General features: G+C 42.3%; 1 protein-coding gene, 1 long non-coding RNA gene and 1 pseudogene across 9 annotated transcripts in view; 2 read left to right on the forward strand and 1 right to left on the reverse strand.

Moving 5' to 3' along the window:
* Positions 1 to 12103, reverse strand: part of LOC105494308 (signal induced proliferation associated 1 like 1) — a 410938-nt gene extending 398835 nt beyond the window's left edge. For 2 of the 8 annotated variants that reach the window (XM_071099945.1, XM_071099943.1), the window contains exon 1: positions 12027 to 12103. The gene's annotated coding sequence lies outside the window, so the exon portion shown is untranslated. Of the gene's footprint in view, positions 1 to 11676; positions 11928 to 12026 lie in introns of those variants that run through there. The other 6 variants (XM_071099944.1, XM_024796720.2, XM_024796723.2 and 3 more) reach the window with 4 other exon arrangements.
* LOC112428964 (PDZ domain-containing protein 11 pseudogene) lies at positions 2427 to 2846 on the forward strand (annotated as a pseudogene).
* A 561-nt stretch (positions 12104 to 12664) lies between the features above and the next one.
* LOC105494306 (uncharacterized) lies at positions 12665 to 26422 on the forward strand. The gene is made up of 3 exons (XR_011625765.1): positions 12665 to 13169; positions 21853 to 22328; positions 26214 to 26422. It is a non-coding gene; the product is annotated as an uncharacterized lncRNA (long non-coding RNA).
* The last annotated feature ends 560 nt before the right edge of the window (positions 26423 to 26982 follow it).

A 26982-nucleotide genomic window follows, 5' to 3' on the forward strand; every position in this document is an offset into this window, starting at 1 on the left:
TCCAAATCTCCTACACACACATTATACCAATCATCTGAAACAGGAATTAAGTTTCCAGGGTGTTATCAGTAACAACAGAAAGGTTAGATTCAGAATTGTCTACTATCAAAATTACAAAGAAAAACTCTGAGCTGAGTTTAAATGTTGATTGGTTTCAGATCAGAATGAAACTAACACTAAAATTATCCACCAGTACAGAATTTTCTCACTAAAATATTTCAGAGTTAAAAACAAAAACTCTATAAATTTCTTTCTTCAGTTCTTTCAAAAACATTTCTACTATCTATAAAAAGGCTTAAATCTTACTAAATCATAGTAATAAATTTACAGAATTTTTACAGTAGGTCTTAAAACTGAATTCAACCTTCAATTTTCTCTTTTACAAAGAAGAGATCACTTGATACCTAATAGGTAAACAATGAAGACTTATTAAGTCAATGAAGAAATGAATGAATGAATGAATGAAGATCCAGAAGGGTTATATGACTCTTCAAAGCTCCAACAATCAATATCAAAATCCAGCATTAGTCATAACTAGCTTTCCAGATTCTTTTGGAGTGGGTGTGGGAGTAGAAGAAACCAAGATTTTAAAATCCTATCTGGGTCCTCGGGAAAATCTTAACCAAAAGGCATTACAGCCAGTTTCCTTTGGTTCTCTTTCTTAGAAAAGCACTTGATAAAATAAGTTTTGCCAAGATATATCTCCTTGGAAACCAAAATGCAATTGACTATTGTTTATTTCTCTATGTATATAAATAATATTTAATATACGACCATAAACAACTGCAATTGTTTTTGCATCAAAAGTAAAACAGGTGGCCTATGACTAAAAGAAAAATCCAACCAGAGGAGAGGAGCAGAACATTGAAAAGGACCACATAAGTCACTAGAAGAGTATCAGCTATACAAGAACAGGAACCATGTATCCTGTTTACCAGTAGCAGCCACCAGTCCCTGGCATATAATGGGATTCAATAAACACCTACAGGAAAAGTGAATAAATTACTCCTTACAGACCTACCCATGCAAACAAAAATTCATTTGGTCACCATTCAACATATGTTGCAGATACAAATTCATTTGGTCACTAATAAACAAATCTTTATGATAGGCCTACTACATACAAGCATACTACATTTTTCTTCCACGGAAATTCTACCAAATGTCCCTTCAAATAATATGCTCAACCAAAATTATCGCCATCGTTGTATTAAGAAGATGAGAACATATGTCTTAAGTAGCCGAAATTAGTTACTATAGCAGCCACTAAATTTGCTGTTCTGACTTCAATCTTTTGCCTTCAATTCATCCTATATAACCCAGCCAGATCAGTTTTCTGTTTTGTTTTTGTTTTTGTTTTTGTAACACATCCAAAATATAAAATAGTACTGTGGTTAAGTATTCTACCTTCATATGGGGTCCACTGCTATTCAACAGGCAGATACAAGAAATCTGAAACTACTGGATTGGAAAAGGAAAGACAACACAGAATCAAGGAAAAAATTATCACGCGTGACAGTTCTTATAATAATTTCTCTATATCACTGTGATGCAACTGGCACAGAGTGTTGGGTATGAACACCCACTAAGGTACACATCTGACTGTTGTGATAATTCAAGATTCATTGCCTTTTTGAAGCTTTACCAAGCCACTGGACTCAATATCTGTGAAAGCACTTTGCAAACCGGAAGTGCTAGACACACAGCTTTTACTACGCTCCTTGCCAATTGATAGCCTCATACATTCTGCCATTAAAATCAACTTACCTCATTCTCTAAGTGTGTCTCGACCCTTCAAAAACAGAAAAAATTCTTTGAATTGTTTAATGTCACTTCTTTATTACTCAATATCTAGAACAGCATAACTTAAAAGTGCCATTTACACTTCCCGATTTCAGAATGTATTACCAATCAAAACAGCGTGATAGTGGCATAAAAACAGACAAACAGACCAACAGAATAGAATAGACAGCCCAGAAATAAACCCACGAATATAGGCCAAATGATTTCTGGCAAGGGTGCCAAGACCACTCAATAAGGAAAGGACAGTCTCCTCAACAAATGGTGCTGGAAAAAATAAGACACCCACATGCAAACGAATAAAAGTTGAACCCTTATACTATACATAAAAATGAACTCAAAATGTACTAAAGACCTAAATGTAAGACCTAAATTATAAAACTTCTGAAGAAAACACAAGCTTCATTACTTTGGACTTGGCAGTTATTTCTTGGACATGACCAATAGCAAAATTAGCCGAGAGGCTAAAAAATTTTTGTGCATCAAAGGACACAATCAACAGAGCGAAAAAGCAACCTGGAATGGAAGAAAATACTTGCAAGTAATCTATCTCATAAGGAGTTAATATCTAAAATATGGAGCGAAGCCTGAGGTCGCTGGGGACTGCCCACTGGGCCTTGCCCAAGATGGACAGCCAGATTCCTTATGATGACTACCCAGTGGTTTTCCTGCCTGCCTATGAGAATCCTCCAGCATGGATTCCTCCTGAGAGGGTACCCGGCCCAGACTACAACAATGAGTTGACCCAGTTTCTGTCCCAAACCATCACACTGAAGAAGCCTCCTGGAGCTCAGTTGGGATTTAACATCTGAGGAGGAAAGGCCTCCCAGCGAGGCATCTTCATCTCCAAGATGATTCCTGACTCTGATGCACATAGAGCAGGACTTCAGGAAGGGGACCAAGTTCTAGCTGTGAATGATGTGGATTTCCAAGATACTGAGCACAGCAAGGCTCTTGAGATCCTGAAGACAGCTCGTGAAATCAGCATGCATGTCCACTTCTTTCCCTACAATTATTATCACCAAAAAGAGAGGACTGTGCATTAGACAGTTACAGCCCACAGCCCTTCATGTGGACTCTCCCACGACATGCTGACTAGACTTTAGGGGAGCCACTTCTACTTTCAGCCCCTCCCTGGAATAGTGGAGTTGGGAGGATGGGGAGACAGTTAACCAACTGCATTATCCAAACTGTATTGCACTTTTAGTTCTCCAGTTTTCTAGGTGAGCTTCATTCTCTGAAAAGAGAAGGATGATGATATCTAGGCATAACCTAGACCGTGAGGAACCTAGTTAGGAAAGACAAGTGACATTTATTGAATTCCATGTACTAGTCCTTTCCACCTGTCACATTTTAATTATAGAAATCAATAGCAAAAAGAATCTTGGGGATTTTCCATCTGACTTGCCTGGCCATCTCATCTCATCTCATCCTTGTACTACCAGAGGTTTCATACACTTTGGAGACTCCAATGAGACCCTGTTTTCACCCCTTCCTCCTCCTAGCCTCTCCCCCAAAAAGTAAAACACAATGCCGAAGAAAAAATATATATATCCAGAATATATAAAGCACTCCTATGACTCAACGACAACAATAAAAAAACCAAATAACCCAATTTAAAAATGGGCAGAGGGCTTGAACAGACATGTATGCAGAGATAATATAAGAATGGCCAACAAGAATATGAAAATGCAATCAACTTCATCATCAGAGAAACATATATCAAAACCATAATGAGATATCACCTTGTATCCATTAAGATGGTTACTATTTAATTTTTTTTTTAATTAGCTCTGGGTGTGGCGGTTTGCAACAGCAGCCCCAGTTACTCGGGGAGGCTGAGGCATGAGGATCACTTGAGCCCGGGAGGCAGACATTGCAGTGAGCTGAGATCACACCACTGCACTCCAGCCCTTATAAGTGGCAGAGGGAGACCCTGTCTCGAAAATTTGTTTAATTAATTATTTAAAAAAAAAAAACAGAAAATAAATATTGGTAAGGATGTGGAGAAGTTAGAACCCTTATGAACTATTGACGAAATTGTAAAATGGTACAACTATGAAAAACAGTATAGAGGTTCCTCAAAAAATTAAAAATAAAACTATCATATGATCCAGTAATCCTGCTTCTGGGTATATATACAAAATAATGAAAAGCAGGGTCTTGAAGAGATATCTGCACACCCACATTCACAGCAACAATCACAACTGCCAAAAGGTAGAGGTAACCCAAACATCTATCCACAGATAAATGGATAAACAAAATGTGGTATACTCATACAATGGAATACTACTAAACCTTTAGAAAGACAGAAATCCTGTCACATGCTACAACATTGATGAACCTTGAGGATTATATGCTAAGTCAAATAATTCAGTCACAAAAAGACAAATACTACATGATTCCACTTATATGAGGTTACCTCAAGTAGTCAGATTCACAGAAACAGAAAGAATGATGGTTGCCAGAGTCTGTGGGAGGTGGAAATGGGGGCCAATGTTTAACGCTTACAGAGTTTCAGATTTGCAAGATGAAAAAGTCCTGGAAATCTGTTTCACAACAAGGTGAATATACTTAATACTACTGAACACTTAAAAATGGTTGAAATGGTCAACTTTACGTGTTTTTACTACAATTTTTTTAAAAGAAGTGCTAACATACAATTATCAAATTGCATGTACATGTCCCATCTCCACTGCAGGAGTCTCAGCAGCCTGACCCTTTAAACTGCTGGCAGTCATTTGAGGAGTTCTTCCAAGTTGTCTTTTTGAATCAATGGGCCTCTACGAAAGATCCAGAGGCTCTCCTCTTCACCCATCCAAAATGAAGTTTCTACAATCCCCAGTTCGCTGCACTCTGGTTTAAGTCCACTACTTACTTACCTTATTGTCAAGCACAGATCTAAAAATTACATAAAAGTCACTGTGTTTTCAACTAAGTGGGGAAGAAGCATAACAGAATCACTTACTGAGCTTCTTGAAATTACCCATCAACCTCAATATCTAGCATTCTCCCCCAGGAGAAAAGCCTCAAGGTTCACTGTGATTCTCTACCCAAGCACTCACTGCTTCCCCCAAACACACATCCTATCCAAACCACAGAAAACCACTACTTTTAACCACCACCTTGAAAATGGCCTTCAGAACAATCTCATCCAAAGCAATTATTAGGCTGAGGTTCTTGAACTTTTAATAAGCCTTTTCTGTGAATCCTACAGCTCTCTGTAACCTACCATTTATCTACTGAAACATTATTTTGTTATGCAATTTACTATACCTTGCTTCCTGTTACAAAGCATCATCATTAAGATCCTAATTTAAAAAATAAAACAACACTGAGACTCTGAAGAACCACAGGCATTTCTCAAACTGGAAAAGAGACATGGTTTAGGAACCATATTCAGGCTTCCTAACATGTTTCCCAAGAGCAAATTCTGAGCTAGGAGTCAAACCTGCCCCCACTACACAAACACACACACAAGCATGCACACATATGCACACAGAGCACTCTCTTCGTATGTCAAATACCAGTACTAAGAAGTTAGGCTCTGGGAAAGCACGCTGGCAGAAGCTTCTGAGGTCTTCAGTGGAGCAACCAAAAGTATGGTTACGGAAAAGTGAGGAGTTAAATCAACTACACATTTAATCCTCATTTCAAGAACTTGTGTTTTTGAAAAGTCTTTAAAAGTCAAGCAGTATAGTTCAGAGCCACAGCCCCATGCTTCTTGCAAGAATATGGAAAAAAAACTGACTCTATTTTTATTCCTAGGTATATACAAGTGAAGTAAACAATAAAAGTCAAACTTGGTGAAAATTTTAGGACATCCTATTGATTAATATTTCCCTATCTTATAAGCACCTCCGAATAAGCAGACTCTCTCTTCCTGAAGGCATGGGATACCACAGTCCAGTTAGCAGCTGCTTCTCTGAGAGCATCAAGAACTGAAAAGAAACATTTTTAACAACAGAGGTTCAGGCCGGGCGCTCATGCCTGTAATCCCAGAACATTGGGAGGCAGCGGTGGGCGGATCACCTGAAGTCAGGAGTTCAAGACCAGCCTAGCCACTATGGTGAAACCCCATCTCCACTAAAAATACAAAAAATTAGCTGTGCATGGTGGCGTGTGCCTGTAGTTCCAGCTACTCAGGAGGCTGTGGCAGAAGAATCGCTTGAACCCAGCAGGTAGAGGTTGCAGTGAGCCAAGATCGCACCACTGCACTCCAGCCTGCATGACAAGAGCAAAAATTCCGTCTCAAAAAAAAAAATAAAACAAAGGTTCAATCAATTCTGGGAGGTAGAGACTATTAAAGGAAAGGCAATGAGTTCAAAAATTACCAAATTAGGCCGGGCGCAATGGCTCACATCTTTAATACCAGCACTTTGGGAGGCCAAGGCGGGAGGATCCCTGGAAGTCAGGAGTTCTAGACCAGCCTGGCCAACATGGTGAAACCCTGTCTCTATCAAAAAGACAAAAATTAGCTGGGTGTGGTGGCATATGCCTGTAATACCAGCTACTTGGGAGGCTGAGGCAGGAGAATCACTTGAACCCAGGAGGCAGAGGTTGCAGTGAGCAGAGATCGCACCACTGCACTCCAGCCTGGGTGACAGGCTCCATCTCAAAAAAAAAAAAAAAAAAAGCAAATTAGATTTCCTATCTAGATAAATAATTTACAATATGAAGAAAATGAATTACAGAACAGTAACATTGAGGCCAAAGTAAAAGACACTGACCATAGTCAAGTCTTGATTATAGGAACAAGGTCGTTAGGCACACAGCCCTTTGCTTTTCTTTCTCAATAGCTTTCTTTTGAGCAGTTCAGAACTCATTACAAAAAGAAGCAAGTCGGCTGGGCACAGTGGCTCCCGCCTGTAATCCCAGCACTTTGGGAGGCTGAGGCAGGCAGATCACCTGAGGTCAGGAGTTTGAGACTAGCCTGGCCAACATGGCGAAACCCTGTCTCTACTAAAAATATAAAAATTAAGCGGGTGTGGTGGCGTGTGCCTGTAATTCCAGCTACTCGGGAGGCTGAGGCAGGAGAATCACTTGAACCCAGGAGGTAGAGGTGGTAGTGAGTCGAGGTAGCGCCACTGCACTCCAGCCTAAGTGACAGAGCAAGACTCCATCTCAAAAAAAAAAAAAAAAAAAGGGAAGCAAGTCGCTGAACCACAAAACCATCAATGACTATACCTGTTCATAGCTTTGGTAAAAGGTTTTATGGAAAAAGTAGAAAGGGAAGAGAAATAACCACAATTAACTTTCATATCTGTGAAATTCATTTAACCTAGACCTGCTCTGTGGGAGGAAAGAGGGAAAAAGGAATCCAATGGCAGCAGCACTGGCTGTCAGTTCTGCTCAAGTTGCCTTTGAGTGACCCCCAAGTTTTTGTGAACCAGCAATTCTCCCTCCCCAAGCTGGCATTCCCAACAAGCACACATTCTCCTGCCTCTCTTGAATCCGAAAAAGGGAAATCTAACATTATGTAATTGCCTGCTTCCTGCAATTTAAACTTAGGCATACTACAATCCTAATTAGAGGGAGAACTTAGTGCAACATGACAAGCAACAAATTGGAAATCTACAGGTTGAAGTTTCTCATCCCAGACTTCCAGAGGCGAAGAGAAATGGCTTCACCTGACTTTGTGGCACACCCACCAACACACTACTACTTACTACGGGCCAGCCAAAGAAGCCCCTGACATCCCTCCATGTCATTTTGGTGTCATCTCTCTATGCCTTTAAGAAAACACGCTGTTCTGTTTGCAGATGGGGTTATCTTACTCTCTCCAGGCCAGAATAAAAGGAGAAAATGGTTGTTGACTGGGGAACATTACCTACGGTTAAAAGATCTGCCCTGATGGTTTTTTGTACCCTCATGATTACAAACCAAATCAACCAAATCACCGTGTTGTTCTGTCCCTTATGCAAATCATCCATGTTTAAAAGACCCAGAAGCCACAAATCTTGCCCATGCTTCTAAGACTCACTTCAGATCTCATCAACAAATCACTGAAAAAAATGAATGAGCTAGCATCTAAGAATAAATAAAGCATCTAAGAACTTAAATAAGACCTTTGAAAGCAAGGTGTCATCAAAGTGTGTGGGTTTTGTTTTTGTTTTTGATTAGCTGGGCACAGAAAAAAACTAACAGCAAAAATTCAATGAGGCCAATTTTTTACACCAAAGAAGCAGAAGTGCAGCAGGTAGAAGGTCGGATTGTCAATCTCCAGGGATAGTGGAACACCCTTATTTTACTGCATCTGTCTGTAGAATAAGACCCAAACTTCTGTGTGAGCACTGGCAGAATACCACAATGCTTATTCCTCCCGGGAGAAGGAACTCCCCTTACCTCAAGAGCGTTCACCAAACCAGCAGGGAAGTTTCTTCTCTGCTGGCTCAGATTACTCTACTGGAAGGTAGGGTGGCACAACATAAATCAGCCCCATTTTCAACAGGAAGCTCTACATGTTCCTGTTTTATGTCCCGTTTTATCTCTCCACCTGACTAACACCTCCAGCGCCAATCTCTGGTTACCCTTACGTGTCGCTGAGAAAAAAGGTCTAAAATTCAGTTGGCCATGGTCCAGAAACAAAAATGGTACACCTGATTTCTTCTGCAAATGGAAATGAGTTTTAAAAAAGAAGAAAAAGACAAACCAAAATAAACTGAGTTTAGCTTTTCTAAAGAGCTAAAGAGTACATTATGCTCTGAGCTAATAAAGATTTCTTTAAAAATGAAACAAAATAAGAAAGCCTACAGGCTCTACTATGCAGAAACTTTAACTCATATTTTCTTTTTCCATAATTTTGTCATTTGAGTAACTATGAAGCTTGGTTACCAAACACTACATCAATGTTGTTTTCATAGCTTTACAACCTTACCATAGATTGTTCGTTTCCTTAAGTTCTGCATCTCCTCATTTTGGATATTTAATAAATACTGAACTCTTAAGTGGGGGGAGAAAGCAGTAAAATTTTAACATAACAGGCTCTAAGGTAGGGGGAAAATAACAGAAAATAAACAAATATAATTAAATATGGACATCTGTCTTCCAATCACTGCCCAGTTATTAACCAGTTCTACAATCTTCAACAACTCACTTCCACTTTCTGGGCTTCAGTTTCCTCATATGTAAAATGGGAAACATGAGCCAAATGAGTCAAAATCCCTCCTAGTTCCAACAATCCATGAATCTGTCCAACAAAAAGTAAGAAAACCCTATCACAAATAAGACTTTATAGTTTACAAAGTACTTTCATACATATATTCTCATTAATTTTTGTAGCTCATCTGTGAGGCAAGTTTTGAGCCCATCTCTGCAGGAAACAACAGTAGAGTTCAGAAAGAAGTTCAATTATTTTTCAGTATCTCACAACGAAAATGGCAGGGCAGGTATCTGAAACCCACACCTTCTGAGGACAAATAGTAGGCTACATTATTTCAAAATGTTTAAATATATTACAATTCAAAAATAATTGCCTATTATGTATAACCTTTATGGGGGCATCAGGATACCATAACTCCATGCCAGGAAATATTACTACAAATGGTCCCACTGGACTACAAGTTCCATGCGGCCAGGTACACTCTTTTGCTCATCACTGGAATCACAGAAACCAAAAATGCACCTGCCAGATAGCAGCAATCAATAAATATTGCTTGACTCACCACTCAAAAGCTTAGGAATATAGGGATGCAATGGGGAAAAAAGGAATTTCTGAATTTATTTTCAGATTTGAACTTCCATGATTTGATCCAAAGGGGAAAAAAAAGTGTGCTCTATCAGAGCTCTAGTTCTTTATTATGGGAATGAGTCTATTTGTCTTCCATAGAGAAAATCTAATATGGTCAGTGAACCAAAAGGCTTAAATCTGAGATGTCACAAAAAAACCTTCAGGATATTCATACTTTATTTGTGCACTGATACGGACCAATAACAATGATAATACAATGGTAAGGACTGATAAGAGGCACATAGTCATATTATTAATTATAACAAACTTTCCACCAAATTTCACTCTCATACCATTTCAGCTCTCCTCATGCTCCCATTTCACAGCTCAAAGAGATTTTTGAAAAAAAGAAAAACAGTCATTTATCTAAAAATTCAGACTGCAACTTAACATAGAACATATACACATCACAACTCAACCAAGATGCCCCCAAAGTCTACAAAACTGCTAATCCCAAGCAATCCTCAATCTATGACTTCAATAAACTTACTAGAAGGTGTTTTTAAAAGTTCCTAAACAATCAAGGTGGGGGCACTATACCAAAATTACACACATACTTCAAAGCAAAAGCAAAGCAAATGCAGAAGCCTGAAAATACTAGTGAAAGGGCAGAGACATATGAAGAGTTAAATGAATCTCAATACAAAGTATCAGAGAGCTGCTTTGCAATTATTACCTGGAGTTCAAGTCAACCTTGCCATACAATCCTCCAATGAAATCACAACTATCACTGACTGATACTTCAGATTTTAAAAGTTCACTGTACCAGAATTGCAATTTCAAACTCGAGGAGCAGAAGCAGGAACTGCAGAGAAGCTAACAACAGCAACACCTACTGACTGTCTCAAGCCACTCACCAAACTTGTTCTCTCAGTCAACTAGAAAAATCAAATGACAGTCAACTTCAAGAGTCCTTTACTTAAGCATTAATGAGATAAGAAAATTAGTTGTCAGAGACATAAAGTCATTCATCCCCCAAATCTCTTATTTTGCCTCTAACCATTTATGTGGAAACAATCACTCATCATTTTAAATGCACTGTTAATTGTTAATGCTTTAGCATAATTGATTCCATGGGAAAATGTTTTAATATTAATATTGTAGTTAATAACTGGGATGTCATCTAATAGTTGGACACATCAGTGGCCGTAATAAACTAGCTGAGACCTACTGCTATTACCACTGTTCCATATTATCCTTTTTTTAATCCTGGTAAAGGTAGCTTAATTGCAGCTTTCAAAAAACGAAGAGAAAAATGAAAGTCGTTAAATCAGGATTATACAGAAAATTAATACTATTACTAAACTGGCCGCAGAACTCAGTATGATCTAACCTTGTACATTTCCAAAAGATTCGGTCAGAGAATCTTTGCCTTGGACGGATACTCCATAGGAGAAAACAGGAGAAAGTTGACACTTAACTCCCACAGAGTACCAGCATAAAAACAATGGCTTTAAGAGTCTGACTCAGAGTTTCAACATGAAAGGTTTGCTTTATAGAGGAAACGCCAATCCCAGTCCATCCAGATAGACCTGGAACCTGATGAAAGTCGACACCTTTACTCTGAAATTTGCATCGCATCGCTGGCTCCAGTTTAGAAACATGATCGTTTCACAGGTAGTATGCATTTCAGTGAATGCTGCCTCTAAACTACCCGTCAGCGAAAATAAAATCTGTAAGGTAAACGTAGTCTAGGAGCCATCAATCCCCAAATGCTTCCCTTAGAAAACGAATGCCAACAATTCAGCTAAACATCTTCATTGAAAGTGAGCCATTTCCCATGTCTCTCTGTTTTCCAAACCGCGATGCAATTTCAACCTGCCCAACACGATTACTGGTCCACCTAGAAATGCCGTGGAGCGATTTTTTAAGAGCCTCGGAAATTTCCTTTAAGGTCAGGAGAGAAGCTGGTAACAGATGGGGCGAAGGAGGAAAAGTTCTTTTTGCAGCACCCTCGCGCCTCCCCAGCCCTTTCGCGGTTTACTCGCTCCCTGGAAATCAGGTTACAGCATCCCAAAATTTCATGTCCCCAAGACCCCCAAAGGGGAAATTAACCACCCTCAGGCACCGAGCTGTTTGTCTCCATTTCCCACAACTCAGCCAACTCGGCCTGCCTACTACTCCAGATCAGGCTGCAAAGCGCTCACCCAGGTGACTGGAAAGGAAGGGTCGCCAGGTGGCGACCAGCTCAGCGGGATGGACGCAACCGCCCGGACGGGGACGCGGGTCTCCTGGCCTCCCGCAGAGGCGCCTACCCCGTAGTTGTGCAGATTCGGGTTCTGGGGTGTGTGCGCGCGCGCCTGGCGCGGTAGAGCCGGATTCGCCCCCGCCAGGTTGCGCTATCAGCAAGCCACCAAATCGAAAATCAAACTTTAACCGGCCTCCTGGGGTCCTGCTCCGGGCCCTGGACCCCAACCCCGGCCAGAAACAGGGCAGGGGGCTGTCAGCGGTCCTGCACCCCCACTACCCCCAGGACCCGGGCGCGGGGACCACTTACCGCTCGGCCCGGCCTCCCGGTGCCGCCGCGCGTCCCGGGCGCTTCCGCCGCGCGCTCTCCCTGGGGAGAAAGAGAAACCGTGTAGACGGCCGGCGCGCGCTCACTCGCCGCCTCCTCTGCGGAGAGCGGCGAGGCCAGGCCGGGGCGGGCGCCGAGCGCGGAGCGGAGGGGGGCCCGAGGGAGGCGGGGGCAGAATCAGCCCAATTCCCGAGCCTGGCTCCGAGGGGGACCCGGAATGCAGGCTGGCGGGCGGCCGGCGGGGGCCGAGCTCCCGAGGAGACGGCGGAGGTGGCCCCGTCCTCGGGCATCAACTATTGTCTAGGCGCCCGGGCCCCGGCTCGCGCCGTCCCCGAGTCTCAGCGCCCCCCATCCCGCCCGCCCGCAGGAGAAAAAACTGAGGGGGCGCCCAATACGGGAAGCAAGTGCGGGGGTCCGGGCTCCGAAGGTCCGAGATGGGCGCGAGGTAGGGGGGGATGGGGGGTGCGTACCGCGTGGGGGAGGGGACAGGTAAGTGCCTACGGGGGCGAGAAGGCCCCGAGGACCGGTGGGGGAGGAAATGGGGAGGGAGCTACAGAGGCGGGAGGGGATGGAGTGGCGGCGGGGGCGGCCTCTGGGGCCCAGACCTGGCCCTCCCCGGGGACCCTCCAGCCGGGGACTCGGCGCTGCACTGACTTTTCGCTCACTCGCTCACGCACGCACTGAACTAGCTCACAAAGTTGCCGGCAGTGGCGGCGCCTCACTCGCCCTTCCCCTCTCCGCCCCGCCTCCCGCCCCATTCCTTCCCCTCCTTCACTCCTCCCTCTCCCCCAAGTCTCGGGTGAGATCACCACGGAGCGGCTCGGCACTGCGCGCAAGTCTCGCGAGAGAAGCGGCGGCTGGGCCTTGCGGGCGGAGGAAGTGGAAGAAGTCGCGGGAGGGTAGGGGACCGCGGAACTTCTGGTTGCTATGACGACGGCAAAGCCCTGGATTCCTGTCTCCTGCGGAGAGCAGAGGCTGCAAACGTGGGTGCAGTTTTCAACCTGCCTCGCGCACTGGCGGTGGGGAAAGCTAGGGATGGTTGCGGCAGGATAATTTTTAAACCGATTCAAGAGGGCATCTCTAGAAGACCACCGTCAAGATACCTGGCCAAATTTGGCAAATGAGGTTAATGTATTAAGAGGTTCTGGGACAGGTTTCTGCCTAAGAGCCAGCACATATCTGCAGCCCAAATTTCTACCATATATTCAGTTTTTCAGCCTTTTCTTTCAATCTCATTCCTCCACCCCCACATCCCCCATGCTCCCTCCCTCCTTCTCTTCTCAACTCGCACACACACCCAGACTAGGCTCCTTCACGAACTGGCTCATTCATCTCTGTATTCTCAGCGACTCCGCAGGCTTGGTCCATACTAGGTATTGGCTACTTTTTTAAAAAGTTGAACGCAACAGTCCATACCTGTCCTCAGTACTTGCCTTTGGCCCTACCCTAAAAAGTACAGTCAAGTTTGGACTCTTATTATAAACTACCCTCCCATTTCTGTTAACACCTTGTCTTTTTCAATGGTAATAATCTCTGCTTTCTCCACATCTTCCTCATAAAAACCCTATTCACCATTTTTTTTTTAAATCATTTGGCATCCTCAGGCGCCTTTATAACTACTCCAAAATGCTATTAAGGATGAAGATGAACTCTTTTCAGGCCTGTGTCTTCTTTTAACTGTAGAAACTTTTCTGAAGTGAGGGTTATTATATACTCACTGCTTAAGTCAAATGGATATTGTGAATAGAAGTTAAACTTTAGATTTCAAAATGAATGAGTAAAAATAGATTCCATGGTATGTGGATTATATCTCAACTTTTAAAATTCCTATCCATGAACATGGGAAAACCATTATGTAACTCAGTCCCACAGAACTAGAAACCTAAAGCATGAACCTAAGCATATGAGGACTAGGCAGTCAAAACTTTTCAGTCACTTGCAAGTTTAAATCCTGTCAATGAAAGTTTATGTATTAGAAACCTAGGTGATACTAGACAAAGTCAGGAAACTAGGGTTTAAGTTTTTCTGTGCCACTAATAATTGAGTCTCCTTGAGAAGTTATTTAATCTCTCTGATTGTTCCTCTGTGGGGGGTACCCCACATGTTAGGTTATTACAGCTTTAAAATTCCATAGCTGGCCGGCATGGTGGCTCACATGCATAATCCCAGCACTTTGGGAGGCCCAGGTGGGAAGACTGCTTGAAGCCAGGAGTTTGAGACTATCCTGGGCAACACAGAGAGACCCTGTCTCTACAAAAATAAAAAATATTAGCTAGGTATGTTGACATGCACCTGTAGTCCCAGCTATTCAGGAGACTGAGGCTTCAGAATCACTTGAGCCCGGGAATTAAAGGCTGCAGTGACCTCTGATCACACTACTGCACTCCAGCCTGGGCAACACAGTGAGATCCTGTCTCTAAATATATATATACATATGCATGTGTTTGTGTGTATATATATATTTCATATAAGAGCTCTTAGACCTATAAAATTTTCCAATGAATAACAAATCTTCCTTTTATAGCAAATGACAAAACAGTTTGATTTTATAGGTCAGTTTCACAAAGAGTAGCTACATGTTGACAATTTTCTTTAAATGTTGACAATTTTATTTCAAAATTTCCCTGTCTCAACTACAAAGGCAACAAAAATATTGACCACGTTACAGTAATTTCAAAGGCAATCTACAGTTCATGATTTGATTTTACACTAATTCAAAGCAGATTCCTTGTTATTTAATAAATATTCTAATTAAAACCAAAGACCCAAACTAAATACATCCATAGTCCCAAAATAACTATAAGGAAAGAAGGAGGGAGGGAGGAAGGAAAAGAAGGAAGGAAAGAAGGAAGGAAGGAAGGAAGGAAGGAAGGAAGGAAGGAAGGAAGGAAGGAAGGAAGGAAGGCAGGCAGGCAGGCAGGCAGGCAAGATCTGTGGAAGGAAGGAAGGAAGGAAAGAAGGGAGAGAGGGAGGGCAGGCCTCAGATTCATTTACTGGTATGTTTAATATATTTTCACAAAGAAACACAATGGAACATCACCATCAGTCCTGTGAATCTGTTTTAAGAAACCATTTTTCATAACATTGCAAAATATTATAAATCAGTTGTTGCTCATTTGTTCTGGCTTAGCTTTTAACATAATTTTGCCCTTAAAGGATGGCTGCCAATCTACATCCACCAACACAGTACAATTTCAGGGCCATCTGTTTTATGACTCCCAGATAGCCATTTGAAATAATTGACCCAAATGCTAGCCAACTCTATTAACATTCTTCAGTGCTTCTTATAAGGCTCAAGAGATGAGTGTTGGCCTCAAATTACAAAAATAACTTCCCTAATCTTCAGACATAGTAAAATAGTAGAAATTGTCCCAGGGATCTAAAACTGCTTTTTCAAGGCCCTGGGCTACTATTTATCCCTCACTGATGGCAGAACTTTCATCCTTGTTTCTAAAGGAGATAAAAAGTGAAAGCTACCAAAGCCTAGTTTTCAACTGCACATCCTCTAGGTCAGTCACTCCTGCTGTATCCTCCTGACCTTCCTAGGGTTTCAAAATAGCAGATGTCAGGCAGCAGAAAGGGGAAAGGAGGAATGGAGAGTTTGCCAAGAGCACAGACTAGATCTCAGTCCACTTCCTGTCCACTCTCTTTCTTGGCTTCTCTACCCATCTCTGCTCAATCCCTTCCCTTTGCCCTCCAACACAAAGGATATGTAACCTTTCTAGTGATAAGAACATCTAGTCATTTACTATGTTACTCCCTTCCTATTTGCTTCTTAGTTTGTTAAAACCCAGGTGAATCCATTTCTCTCTGGTTATTCTACCCCACAAAACACCCTAATGTATAGAATATACCAAATATAGAATGAATTTTGACACAGAGGCCTACCATACAAAGAAGTTGTATGTATTTTTTAATGTTATAAACACTGACTCACATTTGCATGTTTTACATTTGAAATCTGATTTAACTGGCCTTTTAGTTCAGAACTCCAGTAGCTGTATATCTACAGGGCATTATTCTAAGTGATATTTAGAAAGATTATTCTGAATCATTACAAAGATCCGAAGTGCCCTCAAAATTATTCAGGATTAAGTGATATCCCATGTTGTTTCAATTTTAGGGTTTTATTGTTTTAACCTTATTGGTGTGACTCTGTTTACGTGAATACTGGATTCCTTAGAAAATGCCTCTTCTCTCATTTACGTAGTAGTATTCATTACTAGTTTAAAACACCAAGTACTTTATAACCAATTAACATTCTGTTAATCAATTAACAGCAAAACTGCTATACTTCCCTGTACTGTTCCCTCCTCTTTAAAGGACTATTTCACACCTTCTCCTCCTTAAACCTCTCCTAGTACTTCCAGCTAATGGCCTTGCTCCCTCTTTTGTTGGTAAAATAGAAATAATCAGAAGAGAACTGAATACACATACCCTCTCTACCACTCTGTCTACCAGCCTACCCGCATCTGTCTGCATATACTCCTCTGTCCTTCCTGTCACTTATGAACTCTCGGTGCTCTTAGCCGAGATTAGCCTCTAGATCTGTGCATTAGTGCCATCGCCTCTAACTCAGGGACATTGATTCAGCAACTGTCGCCACTCTCTCTTGAATCAGCAAATTTTCCTTCTCTACTGCTTCACTTCTAAGGGTTTACAAGCATACTGGAATATCTGCCGTGGTAAAAAGTAAAATGCTTCCTAGATTTTTATGTCTCCCCCTGCTTCATTTTATAACTGGAATCTTCAAAAGGCTCTTCCATGCTTGATGTCTTCAATTCCTATCCTTCCCTTCCCTTGAATCCACTCCAAGCAGGCTTTCACCCCCACTACTCCACAGCAACAGGTCTTCTCAGGGGCATCAGTGACTTCCTCATTGCTAAATCTGGTGCTCAACTTCCAAGCTCACCTGGCTGGAGCGCTCAGCAGCAGAGAAGAAGGCAACCATGTTGGTTCTTGAAATGTTTTCTTCCCTTGTCTTCTGAGCCAAGAGTCGATCCTAGTTCTTATTCTACCTTTCTGGTCTTGAACTTCTCAACATAGGAGACTGCAGGACTCAGACTTTGGACATCTCTTTGTGGTCTCTTTTCACTCTGTGGTAAGCTCACCAGTCTGATAGTTTTAAATAACATCTGTACATTAAATACTTCCAAATTTACACCTCCAGGCTAGTCATCTCCCCTGTCTCCAAATTTGTACATCCATCTGCTACTCAACATCTGCAACTGATTATGTACTAGGTATTTCAAACTTCACATATTTAAAATTGATTAGCTCCAAGTATTCCCCGCAAAGCCAGTGCCCTTCTGAACTCCAGATATCCCTCTCAAAACCAGTTCCCTTTGGGAGGCCAAGGCGGTTCGATCACAAGGTCAAGAGATCAAGACCATCCTGGCCAACATGGTGAAACCCCATCTCTACTAAAAATACAAAAATTAGCTGGGTGTGGTGGCGCCACCTGTAGTCCCAGCTACTCAGGAGGCTGAGGCAGGAAAATCATTGGAACCTGGGAGGCGGAGGTTGCAGTGAGCCGAGATCAAGCCACTGTTCTCCAGCCTGGCAACAGAGTGAGACTCTGTCAAAAAAAAAAAAAAAAAAAACCACTTCCCTCCAGCAGTCTTCCCCATCTCCGTTAAGGGTATCTTCCCAGAGGTTCAGAGGTTTTGTTCAGAGCAAAAGTCTTGGAATCGTCTTTGACTCCTCTATTTCTCTCACATCCAAAACATCAACAAATTCTGATAGTCCTTTCTTCAAAATATGTGTAGAATCCAATCACTTCCACCCACTGCAGCTCCACCTCTCTGATTCAAGCCATTTCTCACCTGGATTATCACAATTGTCTCCCTACTGGTCTCCCTAGTTGGTTTCCCTACTCCTGCATTTCCCCTCAAATCATTTGTTCTATACACAGGATCCAGAGTATGGAGCATGAGTAAGTCTGATCTTGTCACTTCTCTGCTCACAAAGCTTCCAGGACCTCTCACCTCACTCGGAGAAAAAGCCCCGGTTCACATTCTGGCCCAGAGAGCTGTATACTCTTCTGACTCCCAATCCCTCTCTCTCCCCTCCCTCTTTCTACCCCAGCTACACTGGCATTCCTGCTATTCTTTGACTACACCTGGTGCTCTACTGCCTCCAGGACTTGCATGTGCTCTTTCATCTGCCTGGAGAGCTCTTTCCCCAAATATCTGCATGATGCACTTTCTGGGTCTGTTTAGATGTCTGTACAGAGGTAACTGTGTTGGTAATCTGCCTGCTTGCTCTTGGGAGCTCTCTCTTGTCCTGCTCTACCTTGCAGTAGGGCTGACCCATATGGGCCGTGTTTTCAAGGATGCCTTGTCAGGGGCTTCCAGCTGGTTTCAACCATCAGGATGCATAACAGGAATTTGGACAGATGGAATAGACAAGTGAAAGCCATTCTCCTCCTCTCTGTTTGTGCTTCAGGCAGAGTTTTAGCAGCAAGTGCATTTCCTCCATGGCCCCAGGTTCCACTGGGTGAGAACCATCCCCAGGCTCTGATATAACTTCAGCTGGAGGGTGATATTAGGTTCCTGGTGTTAAGAATCCTGGTTGGGTGCGGTGGCCCATGCCTGTAATCCCAGCACTTTGGGAGGCCGAGGCGGGCAGATCACCTGAGGTCGGGAGTCAGAGACCAGCCAGACCAACATGGAGAAACCCCGTCTCTACTAAAAATACAAAATTAGCCAGGCGTGGTGGCACATGCCTGTAATCCCAGCTACTTGGGAGGCTGAGGCAGGAGAATCACTTGAACCCGGGAGGCGGAGGTTGCAGTGAGCCGAGATCAAGCCATTGCACTCCAGCCTGGGCAACAAGAGCAAAACTCCATGTCAAAAAAAAAAAAAAAAATCTCTGGATTCCCTCATCACCCTGGTTAATTTATCAGCTCTTCCATCCACCATGTAGTTCCCCTGTATAAAAATTCTCTCATTTTGGCCAGGCACGATGGCTTATGCTAGTAATTCCAGCACTTCGGGAGACTGAGGAGGGCGGATCACTTGAAGCCAGGAGTTTGAGACCAGCCTTTGCAACATGGCCAAACTCCGTCTCTACTAAAAATACAAAAATATTAGCTGGAGGCTGAAGTGGGAGGATCGTTTGAGCCCAGGAGGTCGAGGCTGCAGTGAGCCAAGACTGCACCACTGCACTCCAACCTGGGTGACAGAGAGAGACCCTGTCTCAAAAAAATAATAAAATAAAATAAAAAATAAAAATTCCCTCTGTTTGAATGACCAAGAACAGCTTCCATTCTCCTAACTAGACCTTGATTGTTATAGTTACCCTTTACAAAATAGCAATCACCCCAATCTCATACTCCCCACACAGCTCTATTGCTCTCTGAAGTCTATCACTCCCTCACGTATTATCTAATCATTTGTTGGTTTATTGTCTGTCTTTCATCTAGAAGGTAAGATCCCTGAGGGCAGGAACTCTATGTCTGCTTTATTCACTGCTGTATTCCCAGCACCTAGAACAGTGCCTGGCACATAGTAGGCACTCAACACATGTTTTTCATATAAGCAAATAGTGCTCATTCAGACAAAATAAAACTGCTAGCAGAGTGTGGTTAAGAGAATACCCCTACCCTCCAAGATGTCCACATCCTAATCCTCAAAACCTGTGAATATGTTACCTTATGTGGCAAGAGTTTTTATAAAGATATGATTTAAGTTAAGGATCTTGAGATAGGGGGATTATCCTAGATTATCTAAGTAGGCTCAGTGTAACCACAAGGTTTTCATAAGAGGGAAATAGAAGAGTCAGAGTTAGACATGGACATGTAACCACAGAAACAGAGTCAGAAAGAGATCTGAAGATCCTACATTACTAGCTTTGACAATGGAGGAAGAGACCATAAGCCAAGGCATGTAGAAAACCTCTAGAAGCTAGAAAGACAAGAGAAACAGATTCTCCCCTATAGATTTCATAAGGAATGCAGCCCTGCCAATGTCTTGATTTTATCCAAGTGAAATTCATTTCAGACTTCTGACCTCCAGAAATGTAAGACAATAAAATGGTGGTGTTTTAAGCTACAAATTTGTGATAATTTGTTACAGCAGTAATAGGAAACTAATAGTGTTTAATCAGGTATGTAAGCTCTTTGTAGTCATAATGTGTGTCTTGTTTGCTCTGAAATACCTACAATTTAATACAGTTCCTGACAAAAATAGGCACTCCATAAATGTACAATGAAAGAATGAAGTTTAACAGCAAAGCAGTATCAGGGCTCCCATTCTGATGGAGTGGAAAATCCCTTACCTGGCTTTCTGGCTCAGAAAACACCTTGATATTAGGAAGCCTTTGTGAGCTTTTTGAGCTATGAAGATATAGGGGTATAGGGTAGAGGCAATCCGTGTCTTACACACCAATGTCAGCTAGAGAGAATGTGGACAAGTCACAAGGGCCTTGTGTGATATATTCAGGACTTGGGCTTTATTCTGTAGTCAATAGGGAGCCATTGAAGGGTTTTCATCTAGGGTGGAAACATTCAAATTTGCATTTACAATGCATAGAATATTAGAAGCATGGGATTTAGAAATCCATGGGTTGGAGAAGAGATTAGAACTGCAATCACAAATTTGGCAAGCAGTAGCTTTTAATTGCTAATATGATGCATTTAGATAACTTTTTTTTTTTTTTTTTTTTTTTGAGAAGGAGTTTCACTCCTGTTGCCCAGGCTGGAGTGCAGTAGTGCAATCTCACTCAGCTCACTGCAACCTCCGCCTCCTGGATTCAAGCGATTCTTCTGCCTCAGCCTCCCAAGTAGCTTGGATTACAGATGCCTGTCACCATGCCTGGCTAATTTTTTTTTTTTTTTTTTTTTTTTTTTTTTTTAGTAGAGATGGGGTTTCTCTGTGTTGGTCAGGCTGGTTTTGAACTCCTGACCTCAAATGATCTGCCCGCCTCAGCCTCCCAAAGTGTTGGGATTACAGGCGTGAGCCACCACGCCCTGCCTAGATAACATTTTAATTAAAATGCACCTTCACAAACTTTCTTTCCTTGTCATAGGCATTTTCTTTTGAAACATTTTGCATTAAGCTACTCATGCCTTCCCTGGGTTTTCAGGCAATTTTCTTGTAAATATGGATAAAATAAAATGAAATAAAAATCCCCAAAAGGATGAAAAATTCTGGCCCACCAATACTTTTGACCTTTTCCTCTATACTATAGACATCAACACATGCTATTACAGTTATAATATTCTTTTCTTTTTTTTTTGAGATGGTTTGCTTTATCACCCAGGCTGCAGTGCAGTGGCTCGATCTCAGCTGAAGCAATTCTCCTTCCTCAGCCTCCCAAGTAACTGGGATTACAGGTGCCTACCACCACGCCCAGCTAATTTTTGTATTTTTAGTAGAGACAGGTTTCACCATGTTTACCAGGCTGGTCTCGAACTCCTGACCTCAGGTGATCCACCCACCTCAGCCTCCCAAAGTGTTGGGATTACAGGCATGAGCCACTGCAACCCAATTTATATATATATATATATATATATATATATATATATATATATATATATATATATCGCCCAATTTATATATATATATATATAGCCTCTGAACCATTTCAAGATTTTTTATTCATCCTACCATTAATATTTCCTTTTAGGAGCTCTTTGAACCATTTAAAATAACTTCAATATTCTCTTAGGAGCTGGAAATTTCCTTCCAAACAGCCCTTTCCCCTTTATTCCTTTCATCAGATTTCACAGTAGAGAAGGTGTCAAGGAAGGAAGGTGAATTTTAAAAGTCTTCTCTCTACTCTCTTGTCTTTTTAAAATCCCTAGAAATGAAAAGAGGCTTGCTCATGACTTGGAAGCGGTGGGCTGAGGCCTCCCAAGACCATCTGGCTTGTTCCATTGCCAGCCAGAGTGGAGGCGACATTCACACGAACCCAGGAGCTGCAGGGGCGCGTGAGCTGCAGCTGCCTTGTGGCATCCAAGGAGCGCACAGTGAGATTCCGCAGGAGAAATCACGCTTTGCATGTTCTTGAGTACAAGAAACATGTGTAAAGAGTGTTTTTGTTTGTGGGCATGCCAAGGAGAACGACTCGAATATTAAAGCCATCACAACCTTTATTTAAGGGAAAAGAGGACAAGAATGAATATGCTGATAGTTCAGAGATATTTAGGACCTTCGGCAGTTCAGCACTCATCCTAAATTTTTACAAATAGCTTTCCGGAGATGAAGCTTTTAAAAGCCTTTTAAAGGAATTTTATTTGTTCTTTTCACGTCGGGAAAAGTGATGAGTATATCTACTCAGGTATGAGAAATGGCCAAGGCCACTCCATGTAATGTTTTACTTATCCTATAGCTACACAAAGAAAATAGAACGAGTGTTGTAGAGGAAAATCTACTAGACCTCAAGCCCGGCTTGAAATCAATTCTGTACTCTAATTCAGACTCTGTCTTTAGCTAGCTGAGTCAGATAAATTATTTAATTTTCTGAACTTCTCGCTTCTCTTTCTTTTTTTCTTTTTCTTTTTTTTTTTTTTTTTTTTTTTTTTTTGAGACTGGGTCTCACTCTGTTGCCCAGGCTGGAGTGCAGTGGCGCAATCTCAGCTTACTGCAGCCTCTGCCTCACGGTTTCAAGTGATTTTCCAGCCTCAACCTCGCAAGTAGCTGGGATTACAGGTGTGCACCACCCACCCAGCTAATTGGACTTCTCTTTCTTTAAATACAAAAGGAGAGGGCTAAGAGGCCATCCCTCCAGACTAAAAGTTTGTATATTGATGTGTTATCCTCTTTCAATAGTCAGTTTGCTTCTGGTCAAGAATCTTTCAGGGGTCTGTTTGCTCTTGGTCAAGAATCTGAGGTCTAGACTTTTGCTCAGAGTTGCTGAACCTCTCTCCCTTCCCGTTTGTTTTACTCTTCTTGGGATGATCTCTACCTTCTTCTCCCCTCTCCTGTCCCTACCACACCCCATTATACAACCCCATGTGAAATATCAAGGGTGACCATAACTCACTGGTAGGATGGAGAGGGATAAAGACTTCTGAGCAATTCTCACAGACACCTGCTGTTATCTGGTGCTGGCTGTGACTGGCACTGCTAGAGTGAATCTTGATCATTGCTTCTGGCATGGCCACCCAATACCAACTGTTCTTGTTGGCAGTGAAACTTTCAGGACTGCTACTCCCAGCTGCTTCCTCTTAGAACCTCTTAGAACAGCCAGCTTCTAGGTCTCTGAGCTGCTGGGCAGTTCCTTTACTCATTCCATACTTCCTACAGAGGGCAGCATAAATCACAGTCTCTGCCAAGCATACGGAGTTGGGATCAACACCAGGACTCGGAATTGGCCTGTAGAATTTTTTCAAATTCCCCTAGCTTGGCGTGAGAGTATGGGAGCAAGAATGAACAGGTTAGGCACGGTGGCTCACACCTGTAATCCCAGCACTTTGGGAGGCCGAGGCAGGTGGGTATCTTTTTTTTTTTTTTTTTTTTTTTGAGACGGAGTCTCGCTCTGTCCCCCAGGCTGGAGTGCAGTGGCCGGATCTCAGCTCACTGCAAGCTCCGCCTCCCGGGTTTACGCCATTCTCCTGCCTCAGCCTCCCAAGTAGCTGGGACTACAGGCGCCCACCACCTCGCCCGGCTGGTTTTTTGTATTTTTTAGTAGAGACGGGGTTTCACCATGTTAGCCAGGATGGTCTCGATCTCCTGACCTCGTGATCCACCCGTCTCGGCCTCCCAAAGTGCTGAGATTACAGGCTTGAGCCACCGCGCCCGGCCAGGTGGGTATCTTGAGCCCAGGAGTTCAAGACCAGCCTAGGCAACATGGTGAAACCCCGTCTCCACTAAAAACACAAAAATTAGCCAAGGGTGGTGGCGCACACCTGTAATCCTAGCTACTCGGGACACTGAGGCAAGAGAATTGCTTGAACATAGGGGTTGGAGGTTGCAATGACCAAGATTGTTCCACTTCACTCCAGCCTGGGTGACAGAGCGAGATTCTGTCTCAAAAATATACATATATATATATATGAATGAATAGAGCCCTCAGCATCACACCCGTTGACCTTCACTTGAAGACAGTTCAGCATGGTGGAGTCAGATGGAGCGGGCCTCAAGTCCCATGCCCACCTCCAGCTTAGTAACAGAGTGGTTTTAGGAAAAGTTACTTAACTCCTCTAAGCCTTGGTTTCTTATTTTTCAAGTGGGAATAATAATGATTGCTTCATAAAAACACATGATTATTTTGAGGATTACTTGAGATCATACGTGTTTCATTAGATCCTGTGGACTGACTATCTAGAGGCCATCCACAACTCCCTTTTCCCTTGCCCTCTGAGTCTTCCCTGAAGTCTCCAGAACTAGCTTAACATAAAATGGGGGCTTTACTCTGAAAACTGTGAGTTCCAAAAGATACCCAGTGGTAGAAATACAGTCCCATCTAAACTCCTCCATCACTCATGTGCTTCTCTCTCTCCATCTGCCGCTATCTACAGCATTCTTCTCTCTTTCTAAAGAATAGTTTCCTCCATTTTTCTGGTCCACATAGGGAAAACATCTCCTGAGCTCAATCTGAATTCAAACGTCTCCCCAGTTTTCAAAATACCTGGGGAGAAAAGGAACTGACTGACACAGCTTTAAATCAGGTGCCCACCTCTAGACCAATCAGCTGTGACCAGGAGCCTGGAGGCACATTGCATAAAATGTCAAGGAGGAATCATGACAAGACTGAGGGGGTGGCAGTTCCCGGGGAAGAGGGCGGGCAGACAATAATAAATGTCTAGGGTGGAGGAATTACGTAAGAAGCATTAAGACTAGATTTCAGCCCTTAAGATTATAGTATAGTTGGGGAAAAGGCACAAACATTGTCTTCAGTTTAAATTTATTTTGATGCTGAGGGGGTTAATGTAGGGAAAAACCAAAACCATCAATAGTGATAGAAAAAAGCTTGTACCTCTTGAGGTCCAATCAGTGAAGTTCAACAGTGCAGTGGTGGAGGTGGAGTGAGAACTTCTCCCGTTTTCTCTGGAAGACATCTGCTCCTCAGGACTTTCTGCTCTTATGGAGCTCTAAGACTCATTCCTTCTATTGTATTGAAAGACAGGAAGCAAAAGCATTTATTTAAAAATTAAAAAGTGGCTAGGAGACAGGTCTTGTCAGAGAAGGAAACCATTTAAAGCAGGATCTTTCTGCCCTAGGCAGGAATTAATGGAATGAAGGTGGATTTACTATACCTATGAAAGAGGTTACAAAGTAGAATAAGACAGGATTAAGGAGCATAATTAGGGTTCATGAAAGGAAGATCAAGAAGTTGGGGACAGCCCCAGGAAGCCAGTGGATCTTAGCCCATAGGGTGAAGAAAGTAGAGAAGGGAGGAGTGTTCCTGGAGGGAGAAGAAGCAAAGGAATTGAGGATGTTGTGAACATGGCATATTTGCAGACAGTCACATTGTGCAAGAGAGTGCAGCAGTCCTTAAACTATGAGATTTTCAGTGAAAGCACCCGGAGTACCTATTATACCTAAAATATAGATTTCTCACCCCTGGTGCAGAGGTTCTGATTTCGTTGGTCTGGGGTAGGTCCCAGGATTGAACTTTACTAGGGCTGTGCTGCAGGGGGTCTGCAGAGGACAGCTTGAGAAACACTGGTATCTCCATTGGCACTACCTATTAATTAGACAAAAGAAATGGCTTCTCTTTTGGGGTATGTGTTTGCTGGGTGACAACAGCTAACTACCAGACTATGAAGTCCCCCCGATGGCCCAAGAGAGCTGCTATCAACCTTTGCCACCAAGTCCACCAATTTGCCAGTGCCTCTTCTAGGGACTACTTTGTACTCTCAGCCTCCAGAGGTGCCACTTGATTACCAGCTGATTTGGCCTTCATCTCACATCCTGTGTGTTTTCACAGGATTACGCCCAGCTCAAGATGCAACAGAATCAGTCTAGATGGTGAATTCTTCTTAGACAATGTTGCTGTTTATATGTCTTGCTGATTCATTTACTTGTCTTTCATTATCTAATTATAGTTAATTTTTATATAAACTTAATAATCGGCATTTGTGTAATAGTAAAAGAGTGATTTGTTTACTTTAATCTAAAAAAAGAGGTTATGTGTTTGAAGAGTAAAATGTTTCTATTCCAAACTTCTCAAGAACTGGTACTATTTACTAATTGCAGATTCTTTCTTTTTCCTTCTAAGCCACTTTTTATCTTCTATCCTGCAATCCAACCCACATAATTTTCATGAAGAAAGCGGAATGGTGTCATTTTACAACAAGAAAACTGAGTTAAGAATAAGTCCAATCAATTGCCAGGTGTTGGGACTGAAATGGAAGTCTCTTAGTACTCCACCCAAGGATTTTCATATTAAACAATTATCTTGTCATCATTTTATTTCTGAGTTATTCTCTTTAGTTTTTGTTCTCTTTGATATTCAGAAAAATTGAAAATGCTAATAACATGTGTTCTGGTCCCTTGAATCAGAAATTTCAAGTACACACAGAATGAATTTTCACTTACCCTCCTCCCCTGCGTGCTCAGATTTCTCTCATTCTTCATCCCATCTGTATTTCTAGATGTTTTTGCAACTATATTTCTCAGAAGCTACCATTTGGGTGAGAAAGGAAATGCATCTACCCTCTGTCTTTATGTTCATTTAATCTAGTGGTTCCCACTCCATCATCACCATGAAGAGTCTTTTGGTCTTATATCTAATTTCCATCTAATCTCTTCTATTAGAAATGTTAGTTCTATCGAGTGATTAACTCTTCCAATAATCAGCAGAAAGAATTATGAAGGCTTAGTCCTCCTGGGTCTAAAGTGCTAGGTAGAATCCTATTTGAAATCTGTGTGTCCTGAGGTTGATCAGGTTCCCTGGTCTATGCTGCCCAAGAACTCACAAAATGAGAAACGGCACTTACTGGCCACCACTAGCTGTGGTAAATCAGCCCAACTGTCCTCACATGTGT

Source organism: Macaca nemestrina, chromosome 7, assembly GCF_043159975.1.
Source record: "Macaca nemestrina isolate mMacNem1 chromosome 7, mMacNem.hap1, whole genome shotgun sequence".
Classification (NCBI taxonomy): domain Eukaryota; kingdom Metazoa; phylum Chordata; class Mammalia; order Primates; family Cercopithecidae; genus Macaca; species Macaca nemestrina.